Consider the following 19,805-nt stretch of genomic DNA (forward strand, 5'->3'; position numbering starts at 1 on the left):
ACAAGTGAAACGGACATTTTCTGTTTTTCTGGTCCAACGATCCCGAGCATCGAATCAGGCCTGCCACGATTGAACTTTCTGAGAAAAACAAAACGGACTTTAAGGTTATGGTTTTTGAACTGGACTGAACTTGAAGGGATGTACATGGTTTTTGAATATGTTTATGTAGTTGCAAAGCGACAAAATCTCAAATGAACGCACTACCAATTATATTTCATTTTTCTTTCTTTTAATTTTGTGAAACTAAACTTTGGCTGATGCATCTTCCGCATCTGCCCGGTCACGTGGTACACGGCCCTCCGACAGGACGCCGAAGCATCAAAGTAAACCCAGGACTTCAACAACCAGACTCCTAGGAATATGATGAATGAATGGGGAAAAATGAAAGAGAGCCAAGGGTAGAAGCGCTGATTACTGGCGATCGCAAAAGGAGCAGAAACGAGTGTAAAAAGAAGCGAGGAGGGCATCGAAGAGGAGGAGGAGTTCAAAGGCAGGGGGTCCTGATGACGTACCGTACATGTGGAGTCCTGGAAGTGCCTAGGAGAGCCAGCGGTACGGAGATCAGCGGTTGGATTATTCAACAGCGACAGGTATAAACGAGAGAAAAAGAAATTCAGCACACATGGAGAAATACTGTACGGGGATGACAAGAACGGCGGCGAGCGACGGACGGAGGCGGCGAGACAACGGAAAGTGACCCGAAAGGTAAGGCGGGGAACTATGACTGAGCGCGTGTCGCGCCGGGCTTCACGGTGACTCCGGTGGGACAGACACAAGGGAATGAGCGGCGTGTGTCCGTGTGTGAAATGTTGGCGCTCTTGAGAGACAGCACCCCCTGCTTTTGACAGAGGGAACGAACATGAAAAAGCTTACGGCAACTGGTATTCCCAGGCGGTCTCCCATCCAAGTACTAAACAGGCCCGACCCTGCTTGGCTTCCGAGATCAGACGAGATCGGGCGTGTTCAGGGTGGTATGGCCGTAAACGAGACTAGGCTACGCGGAAGGGCACTTTATAAGCAGCCCTCCCCCGTCTTTTCCACCTCCAGTCATTTCCAGATGTGTCAGGAGCTCCTTCTATTGCGTTTCCATGATTACAGCCAGTGGCAACCAAGGTTACTATAACCAAAAATCATCAGACACACTTTACCTTAGGCTGCAGCCTAAGGTAAAGAGGGAGCTAGCAAAGGCCATACCAGGACTCAAATGCACGGCGGGACAGTTAATGACAAGAGAAAGAGAAAATTAAATAAAATACACATGGAAAAAGGAAGAGTACTACCGATGCAGTATTTGCGCCGAGAATGCTCATAGAGAAGTACAGAGAAGGCCGGTGGGAGCCGCATTGCCTTTTTGTACACCTTGAAAAGTCATACGACAGGTTGCCAAGAGAGGAGCTCTGGTATCCTATGAGGAAGTCTGGAGCGGCAGAGAAGTGTGTTGCACTGGTGCAGGACATGTATGCTAGCTGGGAGACAGTTGTGCGGTGTGCTGTAAGACGGGACCAGAGAAGTTCAAGGTGGAAGCGGGACTCTGTTGGGGATAGGCCCTGAGCCCCTTCTTGTTCGCAACGGTGACGGATGAAGGTAGACGTGAATCTCCACGGACTGTGACCTTTGCAGATGCTGTTGTGATCTGTAGTGAGAGCAGAAAACAGGTGGAGGTCAAGATAAGATAAGATAAGATAAGACCTCCGTCTCGTCCCGGACACGGAGGTCCCGGTGGAGGCTGATGTTCCTGCTTTAAAAAAAACAACATGGCTGATGCATCTTCCGCATCTGCCCGGTCACGTGGTACACGGCCCTCCGACAGGACGCCGAAGCATCAAAGTAAACCCAGGACTTCAACAACCAGACTCCTAGGAATATGATGAATGAATGGGGAAAAATGAAAGAGAGCCAAGGGTAGAAGCGCTGATTACTGGCGATCGCAAAAGGAGCAGAAACGAGTGTAAAAAGAAGCGAGGAGGGCATCGAAGAGGAGGAGGAGTTCAAAGGCAGGGGGTCCTGATGACGTACCGTACATGTGGAGTCCTGGAAGTGCCTAGGAGAGCCAGCGGTACGGAGATCAGCGGTTGGATTATTCAACAGCGACAGGTATAAACGAGAGAAAAAGAAATTCAGCACACATGGAGAAATACTGTACGGGGATGACAAGAACGGCGGCGAGCGACGGACGGAGGCGGCGAGACAACGGAAAGTGACCCGAAAGGTAAGGCGGGGAACTATGACTGAGCGCGTGTCGCGCCGGGCTTCACGGTGACTCCGGTGGGACAGACACAAGGGAATGAGCGGCGTGTGTCCGTGTGTGAAATGTTGGCGCTCTTGAGAGACAGCACCCCCTGCTTTTGACAGAGGGAACGAACATGAAAAAGCTTACGGCACCTGGTATTCCCAGGCGGTCTCCCATCCAAGTACTAACCAGGCCCGACCCTGCTTGGCTTCCGAGATCAGACGAGATCGGGCGTGTTCAGGGTGGTATGGCCGTAAACGAGACTAGGCTACGCGGAAGGGCACTTTATAAGCAGCCGTCCCCCGTCTTTTCCACCTCCAGTCATTTCCAGATGTGTCAGGAGCTCCTTCTATTGCGTTTCCATGATTACAGCCAGTGGCAACCAAGGTTACTATAACCAAAAATCATCAGACACACTTTACCTTAGGCTGCAGCCTAAGGTAAAGAGGGAGCTAGCAAAGGCCATACCAGGACTCAAATGCACGGCGGGACAGTTAATGACAAGAGAAAGAGAAAATTAAATAAAATACACATGGAAAAAGGAAGAGTACTACCGATGCAGTATTTGCGCCGAGAATGCTCATAGAGAAGTACAGAGAAGGCCGGTGGGAGCCGCATTGCCTTTTTGTACACCTTGAAAAGTCATACGACAGGTTGCCAAGAGAGGAGCTCTGGTATCCTATGAGGAAGTCTGGAGCGGCAGAGAAGTGTGTTGCACTGGTGCAGGACATGTATGCTAGCTGGGAGACAGTTGTGCGGTGTGCTGTAAGACGGGACCAGAGAAGTTCAAGGTGGAAGCGGGACTCTGTTGGGGATAGGCCCTGAGCCCCTTCTTGTTCGCAACGGTGACGGATGAAGGTAGACGTGAATCTCCACGGACTGTGACCTTTGCAGATGCCGTTGTGATCTGTAGTGAGAGCAGAAAACAGGTGGAGGTCAAGATAAGATAAGATAAGATAAGACCTCCGTCTCGTCCCGGACACGGAGGTCCTGGTGGAGGCTGATGTTCCTGCTTTAAAAAAAACAACATGGCTGATGCATCTTCCGCATCTGCCCGGTCACGTGGTACACGGCCCTCCGACAGGACGCCGAAGCATCAAAGTAAACCCAGGACTTCAACAACCAGACTCCTAGGAATATGATGAATGAATGGGGAAAAATGAAAGAGAGCCAAGGGTAGAAGCGCTGATTACTGGCGATCGCAAAAGGAGCAGAAACGAGTGTAAAAAGAAGCGAGGAGGGCATCGAAGAGGAGGAGGAGTTCAAAGGCAGGGGGTCCTGATGACGTACCGTACATGTGGAGTCCTGGAAGTGCCTAGGAGAGCCAGCGGTACGGAGATCAGCGGTTGGATTATTCAACAGCGACAGGTATAAACGAGAGAAAAAGAAATTCAGCACACATGGAGAAATACTGTACGGGGATGACAAGAACGGCGGCGAGCGACGGACGGCGGCGAGCGACGGACGGAGGCGGCGAGACAACGGAAAGTGACCCGAAAGGTAAGGCGGGGAACTATGACTGAGCGCGTGTCGCGCCGGGCTTCACGGTGACTCCGGTGGGACAGACACAAGGGAATGAGCGGCGTGTGTCCGTGTGTGAAATGTTGGCGCTCTTGAGAGACAGCACCCCCTGCTTTTGACAGAGGGAACGAACATGAAAAAGCTTACGGCACCTGGTATTCCCAGGCGGTCTCCCATCCAAGTACTAACCAGGCCCGACCCTGCTTGGCTTCCGAGATCAGACGAGATCGGGCGTGTTCAGGGTGGTATGGCCGTAAACGAGACTAGGCTACGCGGAAGGGCACTTTATAAGCAGCCCTCCCCCGTCTTTTCCACCTCCAGTCATTTCCAGATCTGTCAGGAGCTCCTTCTATTGCGTTTCCATGATTACAGCCAGTGGCAACCAAGGTTACTATAACCAAAAATCATCAGACACACTTTACCTTAGGCTGCAGCCTAAGGTAAAGAGGGAGCTAGCAAAGGCCATACCAGGACTCAAATGCACGGCGGGACAGTTAATGACAAGAGAAAGAGAAAATTAAATAAAATACACATGGAAAAAGGAAGAGTACTACCGATGCAGTATTTGCGCCGAGAATGCTCATAGAGAAGTACAGAGAAGGCCGGTGGGAGCCGCATTGCCTTTTTGTACACCTTGAAAAGTCATACGACAGGTTGCCAAGAGAGGAGCTCTGGTATCCTATGAGGAAGTCTGGAGCGGCAGAGAAGTGTGTTGCACTGGTGCAGGACATGTATGCTAGCTGGGAGACAGTTGTGCGGTGTGCTGTAAGACGGGACCAGAGAAGTTCAAGGTGGAAGCGGGACTCTGTTGGGGATAGGCCCTGAGCCCCTTCTTGTTCGCAACGGTGACGGATGAAGGTAGACGTGAATCTCCACGGACTGTGACCTTTGCAGATGCCGTTGTGATCTGTAGTGAGAGCAGAAAAAAGGTGGAGGTCAAGATAAGATAAGATAAAACCTCCGTCTCGTCCCGGACACGGAGGTCCCTGTGGAGGCTGATGTTCCTGCTTTAAAAAAAACAACATGGCTGATGCATCTTCCGCATCTGCCCGGTCACGTGGTACACGGCCCTCCGACAGGACGCCGAAGCATCAAAGTAAACCCAGGACTTCAACAACCAGACTCCTAGGAATATGATGAATGAATGGGGAAAAATGAAAGAGAGCCAAGGGTAGAAGCGCTGATTACTGGCGATCGCAAAAGGAGCAGAAACGAGTGTAAAAAGAAGCGAGGAGGGCATCGAAGAGGAGGAGGAGTTCAAAGGCAGGGGGTCCTGATGACGTACCGTACATGTGGAGTCCTGGAAGTGCCTAGGAGAGCCAGCGGTACGGAGATCAGCGGTTGGATTATTCAACAGCGACAGGTATAAACGAGAGAAAAAGAAATTCAGCACACATGGAGAAATACTGTACGGGGATGACAAGAACGGCGGCGAGCGACGGACGGAGGCGGCGAGACAACGGAAAGTGACCCGAAAGGTAAGGCGGGGAACTATGACTGAGCGCGTGTCGCGCCGGGCTTCACGGTGACTCCGGTGGGACAGACACAAGGGAATGAGCGGCGTGTGTCCGTGTGTGAAATGTTGGCGCTCTTGAGAGACAGCACCCCCTGCTTTTGACAGAGGGAACGAACATGAAAAAGCTTACGGCACCTGGTATTCCCAGGCGGTCTCCCATCCAAGTACTAACCAGGCCCGACCCTGCTTGGCTTCCGAGATCAGACGAGATCGGGCGTGTTCAGGGTGGTATGGCCGTAAACGAGACTAGGCTACGCGGAAGGGCACTTTATAAGCAGCCCTCCCCCGTCTTTTCCACCTCCAGTCATTTCCAGATGTGTCAGGAGCTCCTTCTATTGCGTTTCCATGATTACAGCCAGTGGCAACCAAGGTTACTATAACCAAAAATCATCAGACACACTTTACCTTAGGCTGCAGCCTAAGGTAAAGAGGGAGCTAGCAAAGGCCATACCAGGACTCAAATGCACGGCGGGACAGTTAATGACAAGAGAAAGAGAAAATTAAATAAAATACACATGGAAAAAGGAAGAGTACTACCGATGCAGTATTTGCGCCGAGAATGCTCATAGAGAAGTACAGAGAAGGCCGGTGGGAGCCGCATTGCCTTTTTGTACACCTTGAAAAGTCATACGACAGGTTGCCAAGAGAGGAGCTCTGGTATCCTATGAGGAAGTCTGGAGCGGCAGAGAAGTGTGTTGCACTGGTGCAGGACATGTATGCTAGCTGGGAGACAGTTGTGCGGTGTGCTGTAAGACGGGACCAGAGAAGTTCAAGGTGGAAGCGGGACTCTGTTGGGGATAGGCCCTGAGCCCCTTCTTGTTCGCAACGGTGACGGATGAAGGTAGACGTGAATCTCCACGGACTGTGACCTTTGCAGATGCCGTTGTGATCTGTAGTGAGAGCAGAAAACAGGTGGAGGTCAAGATAAGATAAGATAAGATAAGACCTCCGTCTCGTCCCGGACACGGAGGTCCCGGTGGAGGCTGATGTTCCTGCTTTAAAAAAAACAACATGGCTGATGCATCTTCCGCATCTGCCCGGTCACGTGGTACACGGCCCTCCGACAGGACGCCGAAGCATCAAAGTAAACCCAGGACTTCAACAACCAGACTCCTAGGAATATGATGAATGAATGGGGAAAAATGAAAGAGAGCCAAGGGTAGAAGCGCTGATTACTGGCGATCGCAAAAGGAGCAGAAACGAGTGTAAAAAGAAGCGAGGAGGGCATCGAAGAGGAGGAGGAGTTCAAAGGCAGGGGGTCCTGATGACGTACCGTACATGTGGAGTCCTGGAAGTGCCTAGGAGAGCCAGCGGTACGGAGATCAGCGGTTGGATTATTCAACAGCGACAGGTATAAACGAGAGAAAAAGAAATTCAGCACACATGGAGAAATACTGTACGGGGATGACAAGAACGGCGGCGAGCGACGGACGGAGGCGGCGAGACAACGGAAAGTGACCCGAAAGGTAAGGCGGGGAACTATGACTGAGCGCGTGTCGCGCCGGGCTTCACGGTGACTCCGGTGGGACAGACACAAGGGAATGAGCGGCGTGTGTCCGTGTGTGAAATGTTGGCGCTCTTGAGAGACAGCACCCCCTGCTTTTGACAGAGGGAACGAACATGAAAAAGCTTACGGCACCTGGTATTCCCAGGCGGTCTCCCATCCAAGTACTAACCAGGCCCGACCCTGCTTGGCTTCCGAGATCAGACGAGATCGGGCGTGTTCAGGGTGGTATGGCCGTAAACGAGACTAGGCTACGCGGAAGGGCACTTTATGAGCAGCCGTCCCCCGTCTTTTCCACCTCCAGTCATTTCCAGATGTGTCAGGAGCTCCTTCTATTGCGTTTCCATGATTACAGCCAGTGGCAACCAAGGTTACTATAACCAAAAATCATCAGACACACTTTACCTTAGGCTGCAGCCTAAGGTAAAGAGGGAGCTAGCAAAGGCCATACCAGGACTCAAATGCACGGCGGGACAGTTAATGACAAGAGAAAGAGAAAATTAAATAAAATACACATGGAAAAAGGAAGAGTACTACCGATGCAGTATTTGCGCCGAGAATGCTCATAGAGAAGTACAGAGAAGGCCGGTGGGAGCCGCATTGCCTTTTTGTACACCTTGAAAAGTCATACGACAGGTTGCCAAGAGAGGAGCTCTGGTATCCTATGAGGAAGTCTGGAGCGGCAGAGAAGTGTGTTGCACTGGTGCAGGACATGTATGCTAGCTGGGAGACAGTTGTGCGGTGTGCTGTAAGACGGGACCAGAGAAGTTCAAGGTGGAAGCGGGACTCTGTTGGGGATAGGCCCTGAGCCCCTTCTTGTTCGCAACGGTGACGGATGAAGGTAGACGTGAATCTCCACGGACTGTGACCTTTGCAGATGCCGTTGTGATCTGTAGTGAGAGCAGAAAAAAGGTGGAGGTCAAGATAAGATAAGATAAAACCTCCGTCTCGTCCCGGACACGGAGGTCCCTGTGGAGGCTGATGTTCCTGCTTTAAAAAAAACAACATGGCTGATGCATCTTCCGCATCTGCCCGGTCACGTGGTACACGGCCCTCCGACAGGACGCCGAAGCATCAAAGTAAACCCAGGACTTCAACAACCAGACTCCTAGGAATATGATGAATGAATGGGGAAAAATGAAAGAGAGCCAAGGGTAGAAGCGCTGATTACTGGCGATCGCAAAAGGAGCAGAAACGAGTGTAAAAAGAAGCGAGGAGGGCATCGAAGAGGAGGAGGAGTTCAAAGGCAGGGGGTCCTGATGACGTACCGTACATGTGGAGTCCTGGAAGTGCCTAGGAGAGCCAGCGGTACGGAGATCAGCGGTTGGATTATTCAACAGCGACAGGTATAAACGAGAGAAAAAGAAATTCAGCACACATGGAGAAATACTGTACGGGGATGACAAGAACGGCGGCGAGCGACGGACGGAGGCGGCGAGACAACGGAAAGTGACCCGAAAGGTAAGGCGGGGAACTATGACTGAGCGCGTGTCGCGCCGGGCTTCACGGTGACTCCGGTGGGACAGACACAAGGGAATGAGCGGCGTGTGTCCGTGTGTGAAATGTTGGCGCTCTTGAGAGACAGCACCCCCTGCTTTTGACAGAGGGAACGAACATGAAAAAGCTTACGGCACCTGGTATTCCCAGGCGGTCTCCCATCCAAGTACTAACCAGGCCCGACCCTGCTTGGCTTCCGAGATCAGACGAGATCGGGCGTGTTCAGGGTGGTATGGCCGTAAACGAGACTAGGCTACGCGGAAGGGCACTTTATAAGCAGCCCTCCCCCGTCTTTTCCACCTCCAGTCATTTCCAGATGTGTCAGGAGCTCCTTCTATTGCGTTTCCATGATTACAGCCAGTGGCAACCAAGGTTACTATAACCAAAAATCATCAGACACACTTTACCTTAGGCTGCAGCCTAAGGTAAAGAGGGAGCTAGCAAAGGCCATACCAGGACTCAAATGCACGGCGGGACAGTTAATGACAAGAGAAAGAGAAAATTAAATAAAATACACATGGAAAAAGGAAGAGTACTACCGATGCAGTATTTGCGCCGAGAATGCTCATAGAGAAGTACAGAGAAGGCCGGTGGGAGCCGCATTGCCTTTTTGTACACCTTGAAAAGTCATACGACAGGTTGCCAAGAGAGGAGCTCTGGTATCCTATGAGGAAGTCTGGAGCGGCAGAGAAGTGTGTTGCACTGGTGCAGGACATGTATGCTAGCTGGGAGACAGTTGTGCGGTGTGCTGTAAGACGGGACCAGAGAAGTTCAAGGTGGAAGCGGGACTCTGTTGGGGATAGGCCCTGAGCCCCTTCTTGTTCGCAACGGTGACGGATGAAGGTAGACGTGAATCTCCACGGACTGTGACCTTTGCAGATGCCGTTGTGATCTGTAGTGAGAGCAGAAAACAGGTGGAGGTCAAGATAAGATAAGATAAGATAAGACCTCCGTCTCGTCCCGGACACGGAGGTCCCGGTGGAGGCTGATGTTCCTGCTTTAAAAAAAACAACATGGCTGATGCATCTTCCGCATCTGCCCGGTCACGTGGTACACGGCCCTCCGACAGGACGCCGAAGCATCAAAGTAAACCCAGGACTTCAACAACCAGACTCCTAGGAATATGATGAATGAATGGGGAAAAATGAAAGAGAGCCAAGGGTAGAAGCGCTGATTACTGGCGATCGCAAAAGGAGCAGAAACGAGTGTAAAAAGAAGCGAGGAGGGCATCGAAGAGGAGGAGGAGTTCAAAGGCAGGGGGTCCTGATGACGTACCGTACATGTGGAGTCCTGGAAGTGCCTAGGAGAGCCAGCGGTACGGAGATCAGCGGTTGGATTATTCAACAGCGACAGGTATAAACGAGAGAAAAAGAAATTCAGCACACATGGAGAAATACTGTACGGGGATGACAAGAACGGCGGCGAGCGACGGACGGAGGCGGCGAGACAACGGAAAGTGACCCGAAAGGTAAGGCGGGGAACTATGACTGAGCGCGTGTCGCGCCGGGCTTCACGGTGACTCCGGTGGGACAGACACAAGGGAATGAGCGGCGTGTGTCCGTGTGTGAAATGTTGGCGCTCTTGAGAGACAGCACCCCCTGCTTTTGACAGAGGGAACGAACATGAAAAAGCTTACGGCACCTGGTATTCCCAGGCGGTCTCCCATCCAAGTACTAACCAGGCCCGACCCTGCTTGGCTTCCGAGATCAGACGAGATCGGGCGTGTTCAGGGTGGTATGGCCGTAAACGAGACTAGGCTACGCGGAAGGGCACTTTATGAGCAGCCGTCCCCCGTCTTTTCCACCTCCAGTCATTTCCAGATGTGTCAGGAGCTCCTTCTATTGCGTTTCCATGATTACAGCCAGTGGCAACCAAGGTTACTATAACCAAAAATCATCAGACACACTTTACCTTAGGCTGCAGCCTAAGGTAAAGAGGGAGCTAGCAAAGGCCATACCAGGACTCAAATGCACGGCGGGACAGTTAATGACAAGAGAAAGAGAAAATTAAATAAAATACACATGGAAAAAGGAAGAGTACTACCGATGCAGTATTTGCGCCGAGAATGCTCATAGAGAAGTACAGAGAAGGCCGGTGGGAGCCGCATTGCCTTTTTGTACACCTTGAAAAGTCATACGACAGGTTGCCAAGAGAGGAGCTCTGGTATCCTATGAGGAAGTCTGGAGCGGCAGAGAAGTGTGTTGCACTGGTGCAGGACATGTATGCTAGCTGGGAGACAGTTGTGCGGTGTGCTGTAAGACGGGACCAGAGAAGTTCAAGGTGGAAGCGGGACTCTGTTGGGGATAGGCCCTGAGCCCCTTCTTGTTCGCAACGGTGACGGATGAAGGTAGACGTGAATCTCCACGGACTGTGACCTTTGCAGATGCCGTTGTGATCTGTAGTGAGAGCAGAAAAAAGGTGGAGGTCAAGATAAGATAAGATAAAACCTCCGTCTCGTCCCGGACACGGAGGTCCCTGTGGAGGCTGATGTTCCTGCTTTAAAAAAAACAACATGGCTGATGCATCTTCCGCATCTGCCCGGTCACGTGGTACACGGCCCTCCGACAGGACGCCGAAGCATCAAAGTAAACCCAGGACTTCAACAACCAGACTCCTAGGAATATGATGAATGAATGGGGAAAAATGAAAGAGAGCCAAGGGTAGAAGCGCTGATTACTGGCGATCGCAAAAGGAGCAGAAACAAGTGTAAAAAGAAGCGAGGAGGGCATCGAAGAGGAGGAGGAGTTCAAAGGCAGGGGGTCCTGATGACGTACCGTACATGTGGAGTCCTGGAAGTGCCTAGGAGAGCCAGCGGTACGGAGATCAGCGGTTGGATTATTCAACAGCGACAGGTATAAACGAGAGAAAAAGAAATTCAGCACACATGGAGAAATACTGTACGGGGATGACAAGAACGGCGGCGAGCGACGGACGGAGGCGGCGAGACAACGGAAAGTGACCCGAAAGGTAAGGCGGGGAACTATGACTGAACGCGTGTCGCGCCGGGCTTCACGGTGACTCCGGTGGGACAGACACAAGGGAATGAGCGGCGTGTGTCCGTGTGTGAAATGTTGGCGCTCTTGAGAGACAGCACCCCCTGCTTTTGACAGAGGGAACGAACATGAAAAAGCTTACGGCACCTGGTATTCCCAGGCGGTCTCCCATCCAAGTACTAACCAGGCCCGACCCTGCTTGGCTTCCGAGACCAGACGAGATCGGGCGTGTTCAGGGTGGTATGGCCGTAAACGAGACTAGGCTACGCGGAAGGGCACTTTATAAGCAGCCCTCCCCCGTCTTTTCCACCTCCAGTCATTTCCAGATGTGTCAGGAGCTCCTTCTATTGCGTTTCCATGATTACAGCCAGTGGCAACCAAGGTTACTATAACCAAAAATCATCAGACACACTTTACCTTAGGCTGCAGCCTAAGGTAAAGAGGGAGCTAGCAAAGGCCATACCAGGACTCAAATGCACGGCGGGACAGTTAATGACAAGAGAAAGAGAAAATTAAATAAAATACACATGGAAAAAGGAAGAGTACTACCGATGCAGTATTTGCGCCGAGAATGCTCATAGAGAAGTACAGAGAAGGCCGGTGGGAGCCGCATTGCCTTTTTGTACACCTTGAAAAGTCATACGACAGGTTGCCAAGAGAGGAGCTCTGGTATCCTATGAGGAAGTCTGGAGCGGCAGAGAAGTGTGTTGCACTGGTGCAGGACATGTATGCTAGCTGGGAGACAGTTGTGCGGTGTGCTGTAAGACGGGACCAGAGAAGTTCAAGGTGGAAGCGGGACTCTGTTGGGGATAGGCCCTGAGCCCCTTCTTGTTCGCAACGGTGACGGATGAAGGTAGACGTGAATCTCCACGGACTGTGACCTTTGCAGATGCCGTTGTGATCTGTAGTGAGAGCAGAAAACAGGTGGAGGTCAAGATAAGATAAGATAAGACCTCCGTCTCGTCCCGGACACGGAGGTCCCGGTGGAGGCTGATGTTCCTGCTTTAAAAAAAACAACATGGCTGATGCATCTTCCGCATCTGCCCGGTCACGTGGTACACGGCCCTCCGACAGGACGCCGAAGCATCAAAGTAAACCCAGGACTTCAACAACCAGACTCCTAGGAATATGATGAATGAATGGGGAAAAATGAAAGAGAGCCAAGGGTAGAAGCGCTGATTACTGGCGATCGCAAAAGGAGCAGAAACGAGTGTAAAAAGAAGCGAGGAGGGCATCGAAGAGGAGGAGGAGTTCAAAGGCAGGGGGTCCTGATGACGTACCGTACATGTGGAGTCCTGGAAGTGCCTAGGAGAGCCAGCGGTACGGAGATCAGCGGTTGGATTATTCAACAGCGACAGGTATAAACGAGAGAAAAAGAAATTCAGCACACATGGAGAAATACTGTACGGGGATGACAAGAACGGCGGCGAGCGACGGACGGAGGCGGCGAGACAACGGAAAGTGACCCGAAAGGTAAGGCGGGGAACTATGACTGAGCGCTAGTCGCGCCGGGCTTCACGGTGACTCCGGTGGGACAGACACAAGGGAATGAGCGGCGTGTGTCCGTGTGTGAAATGTTGCCGCTCTTGAGAGACAGCACCCCCTGCTTTTGACAGAGGGAACGAACATGAAAAAGCTTACGGCACCTGGTATTCCCAGGCGGTCTCCCATCCAAGTACTAACCAGGCCCGACCCTGCTTGGCTTCCGAGATCAGACGAGATCGGGCGTGTTCAGGGTGGTATGGCCGTAAACGAGACTAGGCTACGCGGAAGGGCACTTTATAAGCAGCCCTCCCCCGTCTTTTCCACCTCCAGTCATTTCCAGATCTGTCAGGAGCTCCTTCTATTGCGTTTCCATGATTACAGCCAGTGGCAACCAAGGTTACTATAACCAAAAATCATCAGACACACTTTACCTTAGGCTGCAGCCTAAGGTAAAGAGGGAGCTAGCAAAGGCCATACCAGGACTCAAATGCACGGCGGGACAGTTAATGACAAGAGAAAGAGAAAATTAAATAAAATACACATGGAAAAAGGAAGAGTACTACCGATGCAGTATTTGCGCCGAGAATGCTCATAGAGAAGTACAGAGAAGGCCGGTGGGAGCCGCATTGCCTTTTTGTACACCTTGAAAAGTCATACGACAGGTTGCCAAGAGAGGAGCTCTGGTATCCTATGAGGAAGTCTGGAGCGGCAGAGAAGTGTGTTGCACTGGTGCAGGACATGTATGCTAGCTGGGAGACAGTTGTGCGGTGTGCTGTAAGACGGGACCAGAGAAGTTCAAGGTGGAAGCGGGACTCTGTTGGGGATAGGCCCTGAGCCCCTTCTTGTTCGCAACGGTGACGGATGAAGGTAGACGTGAATCTCCACGGACTGTGACCTTTGCAGATGCCGTTGTGATCTGTAGTGAGAGCAGAAAACAGGTGGAGGTCAAGATAAGATAAGATAAGATAAGACCTCCGTCTCGTCCCGGACACGGAGGTCCCGGTGGAGGCTGATGTTCCTGCTTTAAAAAAAACAACATGGCTGATGCATCTTCCGCATCTGCCCGGTCACGTGGTACACGGCCCTCCGACAGGACGCCGAAGCATCAAAGTAAACCCAGGACTTCAACAACCAGACTCCTAGGAATATGATGAATGAATGGGGAAAAATGAAAGAGAGCCAAGGGTAGAAGCGCTGATTACTGGCGATCGCAAAAGGAGCAGAAACGAGTGTAAAAAGAAGCGAGGAGGGCATCGAAGAGGAGGAGGAGTTCAAAGGCAGGGGGTCCTGATGACGTACCGTACATGTGGAGTCCTGGAAGTGCCTAGGAGAGCCAGCGGTACGGAGATCAGCGGTTGGATTATTCAACAGCGACAGGTATAAACGAGAGAAAAAGAAATTCAGCACACATGGAGAAATACTGTACGGGGATGACAAGAACGGCGGCGAGCGACGGACGGAGGCGGCGAGACAACGGAAAGTGACCCGAAAGGTAAGGCGGGGAACTATGACTGAGCGCGTGTCGCGCCGGGCTTCACGGTGACTCCGGTGGGACAGACACAAGGGAATGAGCGGCGTGTGTCCGTGTGTGAAATGTTGGCGCTCTTGAGAGACAGCACCCCCTGCTTTTGACAGAGGGAACGAACATGAAAAAGCTTACGGCACCTGGTATTCCCAGGCGGTCTCCCATCCAAGTACTAACCAGGCCCGACCCTGCTTGGCTTCCGAGATCAGACGAGATCGGGCGTGTTCAGGGTGGTATGGCCGTAAACGAGACTAGGCTACGCGGAAGGGCACTTTATAAGCAGCCCTCCCCCGTCTTTTCCACCTCCAGTCATTTCCAGATGTGTCAGGAGCTCCTTCTATTGCGTTTCCATGATTACAGCCAGTGGCAACCAAGGTTACTATAACCAAAAATCATCAGACACACTTTACCTTAGGCTGCAGCCTAAGGTAAAGAGGGAGCTAGCAAAGGCCATACCAGGACTCAAATGCACGGCGGGACAGTTAATGACAAGAGAAAGAGAAAATTAAATAAAATACACATGGAAAAAGGAAGAGTACTACCGATGCAGTATTTGCGCCGAGAATGCTCATAGAGAAGTACAGAGAAGGCCGGTGGGAGCCGCATTGCCTTTTTGTACACCTTGAAAAGTCATACGACAGGTTGCCAAGAGAGGAGCTCTGGTATCCTATGAGGAAGTCTGGAGCGGCAGAGAAGTGTGTTGCACTGGTGCAGGACATGTATGCTAGCTGGGAGACAGTTGTGCGGTGTGCTGTAAGACGGGACCAGAGAAGTTCAAGGTGGAAGCGGGACTCTGTTGGGGATAGGCCCTGAGCCCCTTCTTGTTCGCAACGGTGACGGATGAAGGTAGACGTGAATCTCCACGGACTGTGACCTTTGCAGATGCCGTTGTGATCTGTAGTGAGAGCAGAAAACAGGTGGAGGTCAAGATAAGATAAGATAAGATAAGACCTCCGTCTCGTCCCGGACACGGAGGTCCCGGTGGAGGCTGATGTTCCTGCTTTAAAAAAAACAACATGGCTGATGCATCTTCCGCATCTGCCCGGTCACGTGGTACACGGCCCTCCGACAGGACGCCGAAGCATCAAAGTAAACCCAGGACTTCAACAACCAGACTCCTAGGAATATGATGAATGAATGGGGAAAAATGAAAGAGAGCCAAGGGTAGAAGCGCTGATTACTGGCGATCGCAAAAGGAGCAGAAACGAGTGTAAAAAGAAGCGAGGAGGGCATCGAAGAGGAGGAGGAGTTCAAAGGCAGGGGGTCCTGATGACGTACCGTACATGTGGAGTCCTGGAAGTGCCTAGGAGAGCCAGCGGTACGGAGATCAGCGGTTGGATTATTCAACAGCGACAGGTATAAACGAGAGAAAAAGAAATTCAGCACACATGGAGAAATACTGTACGGGGATGACAAGAACGGCGGCGAGCGACGGACGGAGGCGGCGAGACAACGGAAAGTGACCCGAAAGGTAAGGCGGGGAACTATGACTGAGCGCGTGTCGCGCCGGGCTTCACGGTGACTCCGGTGGGACAGACACAAGGGAATGAGCGGCGTGTGTCCGTGTGTGAAATGTTGGCGCTCTTGAGAGACAGCACCCCCTGCTTTTGACAGAGGGAACGAACATGAAAAAGCTTACGGCACCTGGTATTCCCAGGCGGTCTCCCATCCAAGTACTAACCAGGCCCGACCCTGCTTGGCTTCCGAGATCAGACGAGATCGGGCGTGTTCAGGGTGGTATGGCCGTAAACGAGACTAGGCTACGCGGAAGGGCACTTTATGAGCAGCCGTCCCCCGTCTTTTCCACCTCCAGTCATTTCCAGATGTGTCAGGAGCTCCTTCTATTGCGTTTCCATGATTACAGCCAGTGGCAACCAAGGTTACTATAACCAAAAATCATCAGACACACTTTACCTTAGGCTGCAGCCTAAGGTAAAGAGGGAGCTAGCAAAGGCCATACCAGGACTCAAATGCACGGCGGGACAGTTAATGACAAGAGAAAGAGAAAATTAAATAAAATACACATGGAAAAAGGAAGAGTACTACCGATGCAGTATTTGCGCCGAGAATGCTCATAGAGAAGTACAGAGAAGGCCGGTGGGAGCCGCATTGCCTTTTTGTACACCTTGAAAAGTCATACGACAGGTTGCCAAGAGAGGAGCTCTGGTATCCTATGAGGAAGTCTGGAGCGGCAGAGAAGTGTGTTGCACTGGTGCAGGACATGTATGCTAGCTGGGAGACAGTTGTGCGGTGTGCTGTAAGACGGGACCAGAGAAGTTCAAGGTGGAAGCGGGACTCTGTTGGGGATAGGCCCTGAGCCCCTTCTTGTTCGCAACGGTGACGGATGAAGGTAGACGTGAATCTCCACGGACTGTGACCTTTGCAGATGCCGTTGTGATCTGTAGTGAGAGCAGAAAAAAGGTGGAGGTCAAGATAAGATAAGATAAAACCTCCGTCTCGTCCCGGACACGGAGGTCCCTGTGGAGGCTGATGTTCCTGCTTTAAAAAAAACAACATGGCTGATGCATCTTCCGCATCTGCCCGGTCACGTGGTACACGGCCCTCCGACAGGACGCCGAAGCATCAAAGTAAACCCAGGACTTCAACAACCAGACTCCTAGGAATATGATGAATGAATGGGGAAAAATGAAAGAGAGCCAAGGGTAGAAGCGCTGATTACTGGCGATCGCAAAAGGAGCAGAAACAAGTGTAAAAAGAAGCGAGGAGGGCATCGAAGAGGAGGAGGAGTTCAAAGGCAGGGGGTCCTGATGACGTACCGTACATGTGGAGTCCTGGAAGTGCCTAGGAGAGCCAGCGGTACGGAGATCAGCGGTTGGATTATTCAACAGCGACAGGTATAAACGAGAGAAAAAGAAATTCAGCACACATGGAGAAATACTGTACGGGGATGACAAGAACGGCGGCGAGCGACGGACGGAGGCGGCGAGACAACGGAAAGTGACCCGAAAGGTAAGGCGGGGAACTATGACTGAACGCGTGTCGCGCCGGGCTTCACGGTGACTCCGGTGGGACAGACACAAGGGAATGAGCGGCGTGTGTCCGTGTGTGAAATGTTGGCGCTCTTGAGAGACAGCACCCCCTGCTTTTGACAGAGGGAACGAACATGAAAAAGCTTACGGCACCTGGTATTCCCAGGCGGTCTCCCATCCAAGTACTAACCAGGCCCGACCCTGCTTGGCTTCCGAGATCAGACGAGATCGGGCGTGTTCAGGGTGGTATGGCCGTAAACGAGACTAGGCTACGCGGAAGGGCACTTTATAAGCAGCCCTCCCCCGTCTTTTCCACCTCCAGTCATTTCCAGATGTGTCAGGAGCTCCTTCTATTGCGTTTCCATGATTACAGCCAGTGGCAACCAAGGTTACTATAACCAAAAATCATCAGACACACTTTACCTTAGGCTGCAGCCTAAGGTAAAGAGGGAGCTAGCAAAGGCCATACCAGGACTCAAATGCACGGCGGGACAGTTAATGACAAGAGAAAGAGAAAATTAAATAAAATACACATGGAAAAAGGAAGAGTACTACCGATGCAGTATTTGCGCCGAGAATGCTCATAGAGAAGTACAGAGAAGGCCGGTGGGAGCCGCATTGCCTTTTTGTACACCTTGAAAAGTCATACGACAGGTTGCCAAGAGAGGAGCTCTGGTATCCTATGAGGAAGTCTGGAGCGGCAGAGAAGTGTGTTGCACTGGTGCAGGACATGTATGCTAGCTGGGAGACAGTTGTGCGGTGTGCTGTAAGACGGGACCAGAGAAGTTCAAGGTGGAAGCGGGACTCTGTTGGGGATAGGCCCTGAGCCCCTTCTTGTTCGCAACGGTGACGGATGAAGGTAGACGTGAATCTCCACGGACTGTGACCTTTGCAGATGCCGTTGTGATCTGTAGTGAGAGCAGAAAACAGGTGGAGGTCAAGATAAGATAAGATAAGATAAGACCTCCGTCTCGTCCCGGACACGGAGGTCCCGGTGGAGGCTGATGTTCCTGCTTTAAAAAAAACAACATGGCTGATGCATCTTCCGCATCTGCCCGGTCACGTGGTACACGGCCCTCCGACAGGACGCCGAAGCATCAAAGTAAACCCAGGACTTCAACAACCAGACTCCTAGGAATATGATGAATGAATGGGGAAAAATGAAAGAGAGCCAAGGGTAGAAGCGCTGATTACTGGCGATCGCAAAAGGAGCAGAAACGAGTGTAAAAAGAAGCGAGGAGGGCATCGAAGAGGAGGAGGAGTTCAAAGGCAGGGGGTCCTGATGACGTACCGTACATGTGGAGTCCTGGAAGTGCCTAGGAGAGCCAGCGGTACGGAGATCAGCGGTTGGATTATTCAACAGCGACAGGTATAAACGAGAGAAAAAGAAATTCAGCACACATGGAGAAATACTGTACGGGGATGACAAGAACGGCGGCGAGCGACGGACGGAGGCGGCGAGACAACGGAAAGTGACCCGAAAGGTAAGGCGGGGAACTATGACTGAGCGCTAGTCGCGCCGGGCTTCACGGTGACTCCGGTGGGACAGACACAAGGGAATGAGCGGCGTGTGTCCGTGTGTGAAATGTTGCCGCTCTTGAGAGACAGCACCCCCTGCTTTTGACAGAGGGAACGAACATGAAAAAGCTTACGGCACCTGGTATTCCCAGGCGGTCTCCCATCCAAGTACTAACCAGGCCCGACCCTGCTTGGCTTCCGAGATCAGACGAGATCGGGCGTGTTCAGGGTGGTATGGCCGTAAACGAGACTAGGCTACGCGGAAGGGCACTTTATAAGCAGCCCTCCCCCGTCTTTTCCACCTCCAGTCATTTCCAGATGTGTCAGGAGCTCCTTCTATTGCGTTTCCATGATTACAGCCAGTGGCAACCAAGGTTACTATAACCAAAAATCATCAGACACACTTTACCTTAGGCTGCAGCCTAAGGTAAAGAGGGAGCTAGCAAAGGCCATACCAGGACTCAAATGCACGGCGGGACAGTTAATGACAAGAGAAAGAGAAAATTAAATAAAATACACATGGAAAAAGGAAGAGTACTACCGATGCAGTATTTGCGCCGAGAATGCTCATAGAGAAGTACAGAGAAGGCCGGTGGGAGCCGCATTGCCTTTTTGTACACCTTGAAAAGTCATACGACAGGTTGCCAAGAGAGGAGCTCTGGTATCCTATGAGGAAGTCTGGAGCGGCAGAGAAGTGTGTTGCACTGGTGCAGGACATGTATGCTAGCTGGGAGACAGTTGTGCGGTGTGCTGTAAGACGGGACCAGAGAAGTTCAAGGTGGAAGCGGGACTCTGTTGGGGATAGGCCCTGAGCCCCTTCTTGTTCGCAACGGTGACGGATGAAGGTAGACGTGAATCTCCACGGACTGTGACCTTTGCAGATGCCGTTGTGATCTGTAGTGAGAGCAGAAAACAGGTGGAGGTCAAGATTAGATAAGATAAGATAAGACCTCCGTCTCGTCCCGGACACGGAGGTCCCGGTGGAGGCTGATGTTCCTGCTTTAAAAAAAACAACATGGCTGATGC

At 51.8% G+C, this 19,805-nt stretch overlaps 13 non-coding genes across 13 annotated transcripts; all 13 read right to left on the reverse strand.

Annotated features, from left to right (window-relative positions):
• Positions 1–866: 866 nt before the first annotated feature.
• Positions 867–985, reverse strand: LOC147220109 (5S ribosomal RNA). Its single transcript, XR_015108555.1, has one exon. It is a non-coding gene; the product is annotated as a 5S ribosomal RNA (ribosomal RNA).
• Positions 986–2,370: 1,385 nt separating this feature from the next.
• On the reverse strand, positions 2,371–2,489 carry LOC147220110 (5S ribosomal RNA). Its single transcript, XR_015108354.1, has one exon. It is a non-coding gene; the product is annotated as a 5S ribosomal RNA (ribosomal RNA).
• Positions 2,490–3,891: 1,402 nt separating this feature from the next.
• On the reverse strand, positions 3,892–4,010 carry LOC147220111 (5S ribosomal RNA). The gene has a single exon (XR_015108356.1). It is a non-coding gene; the product is annotated as a 5S ribosomal RNA (ribosomal RNA).
• Positions 4,011–5,390: 1,380 nt separating this feature from the next.
• Positions 5,391–5,509, reverse strand: LOC147220112 (5S ribosomal RNA). Its single transcript, XR_015108357.1, has one exon. It is a non-coding gene; the product is annotated as a 5S ribosomal RNA (ribosomal RNA).
• A 1,385-nt stretch (positions 5,510–6,894) lies between these two features.
• On the reverse strand, positions 6,895–7,013 carry LOC147220113 (5S ribosomal RNA). Its single transcript, XR_015108358.1, has one exon. It is a non-coding gene; the product is annotated as a 5S ribosomal RNA (ribosomal RNA).
• A 1,380-nt stretch (positions 7,014–8,393) lies between these two features.
• LOC147220114 (5S ribosomal RNA) lies at positions 8,394–8,512 on the reverse strand. Its single transcript, XR_015108359.1, has one exon. It is a non-coding gene; the product is annotated as a 5S ribosomal RNA (ribosomal RNA).
• Positions 8,513–9,897: 1,385 nt separating this feature from the next.
• Positions 9,898–10,016, reverse strand: LOC147220115 (5S ribosomal RNA). Its single transcript, XR_015108360.1, has one exon. It is a non-coding gene; the product is annotated as a 5S ribosomal RNA (ribosomal RNA).
• A 1,380-nt stretch (positions 10,017–11,396) lies between these two features.
• LOC147220116 (5S ribosomal RNA) lies at positions 11,397–11,515 on the reverse strand. Its single transcript, XR_015108452.1, has one exon. It is a non-coding gene; the product is annotated as a 5S ribosomal RNA (ribosomal RNA).
• Positions 11,516–12,895: 1,380 nt separating this feature from the next.
• Positions 12,896–13,014, reverse strand: LOC147220117 (5S ribosomal RNA). The gene has a single exon (XR_015108361.1). It is a non-coding gene; the product is annotated as a 5S ribosomal RNA (ribosomal RNA).
• A 1,385-nt stretch (positions 13,015–14,399) lies between these two features.
• Positions 14,400–14,518, reverse strand: LOC147220118 (5S ribosomal RNA). The gene has a single exon (XR_015108362.1). It is a non-coding gene; the product is annotated as a 5S ribosomal RNA (ribosomal RNA).
• Positions 14,519–15,903: 1,385 nt separating this feature from the next.
• On the reverse strand, positions 15,904–16,022 carry LOC147220119 (5S ribosomal RNA). Its single transcript, XR_015108363.1, has one exon. It is a non-coding gene; the product is annotated as a 5S ribosomal RNA (ribosomal RNA).
• Positions 16,023–17,402: 1,380 nt separating this feature from the next.
• Positions 17,403–17,521, reverse strand: LOC147220120 (5S ribosomal RNA). The gene has a single exon (XR_015108364.1). It is a non-coding gene; the product is annotated as a 5S ribosomal RNA (ribosomal RNA).
• A 1,385-nt stretch (positions 17,522–18,906) lies between these two features.
• LOC147220121 (5S ribosomal RNA) lies at positions 18,907–19,025 on the reverse strand. Its single transcript, XR_015108366.1, has one exon. It is a non-coding gene; the product is annotated as a 5S ribosomal RNA (ribosomal RNA).
• Positions 19,026–19,805: the final 780 nt, after the last annotated feature.

Source organism: Fistularia commersonii, chromosome 24 (assembly GCF_037954325.1).
Source record: "Fistularia commersonii isolate RoL2024-O1a breed Wild chromosome 24, RoL_Fcom_v1.0, whole genome shotgun sequence".
NCBI classification, from domain to species: Eukaryota; Metazoa; Chordata; class Actinopteri; order Syngnathiformes; family Fistulariidae; genus Fistularia; species Fistularia commersonii.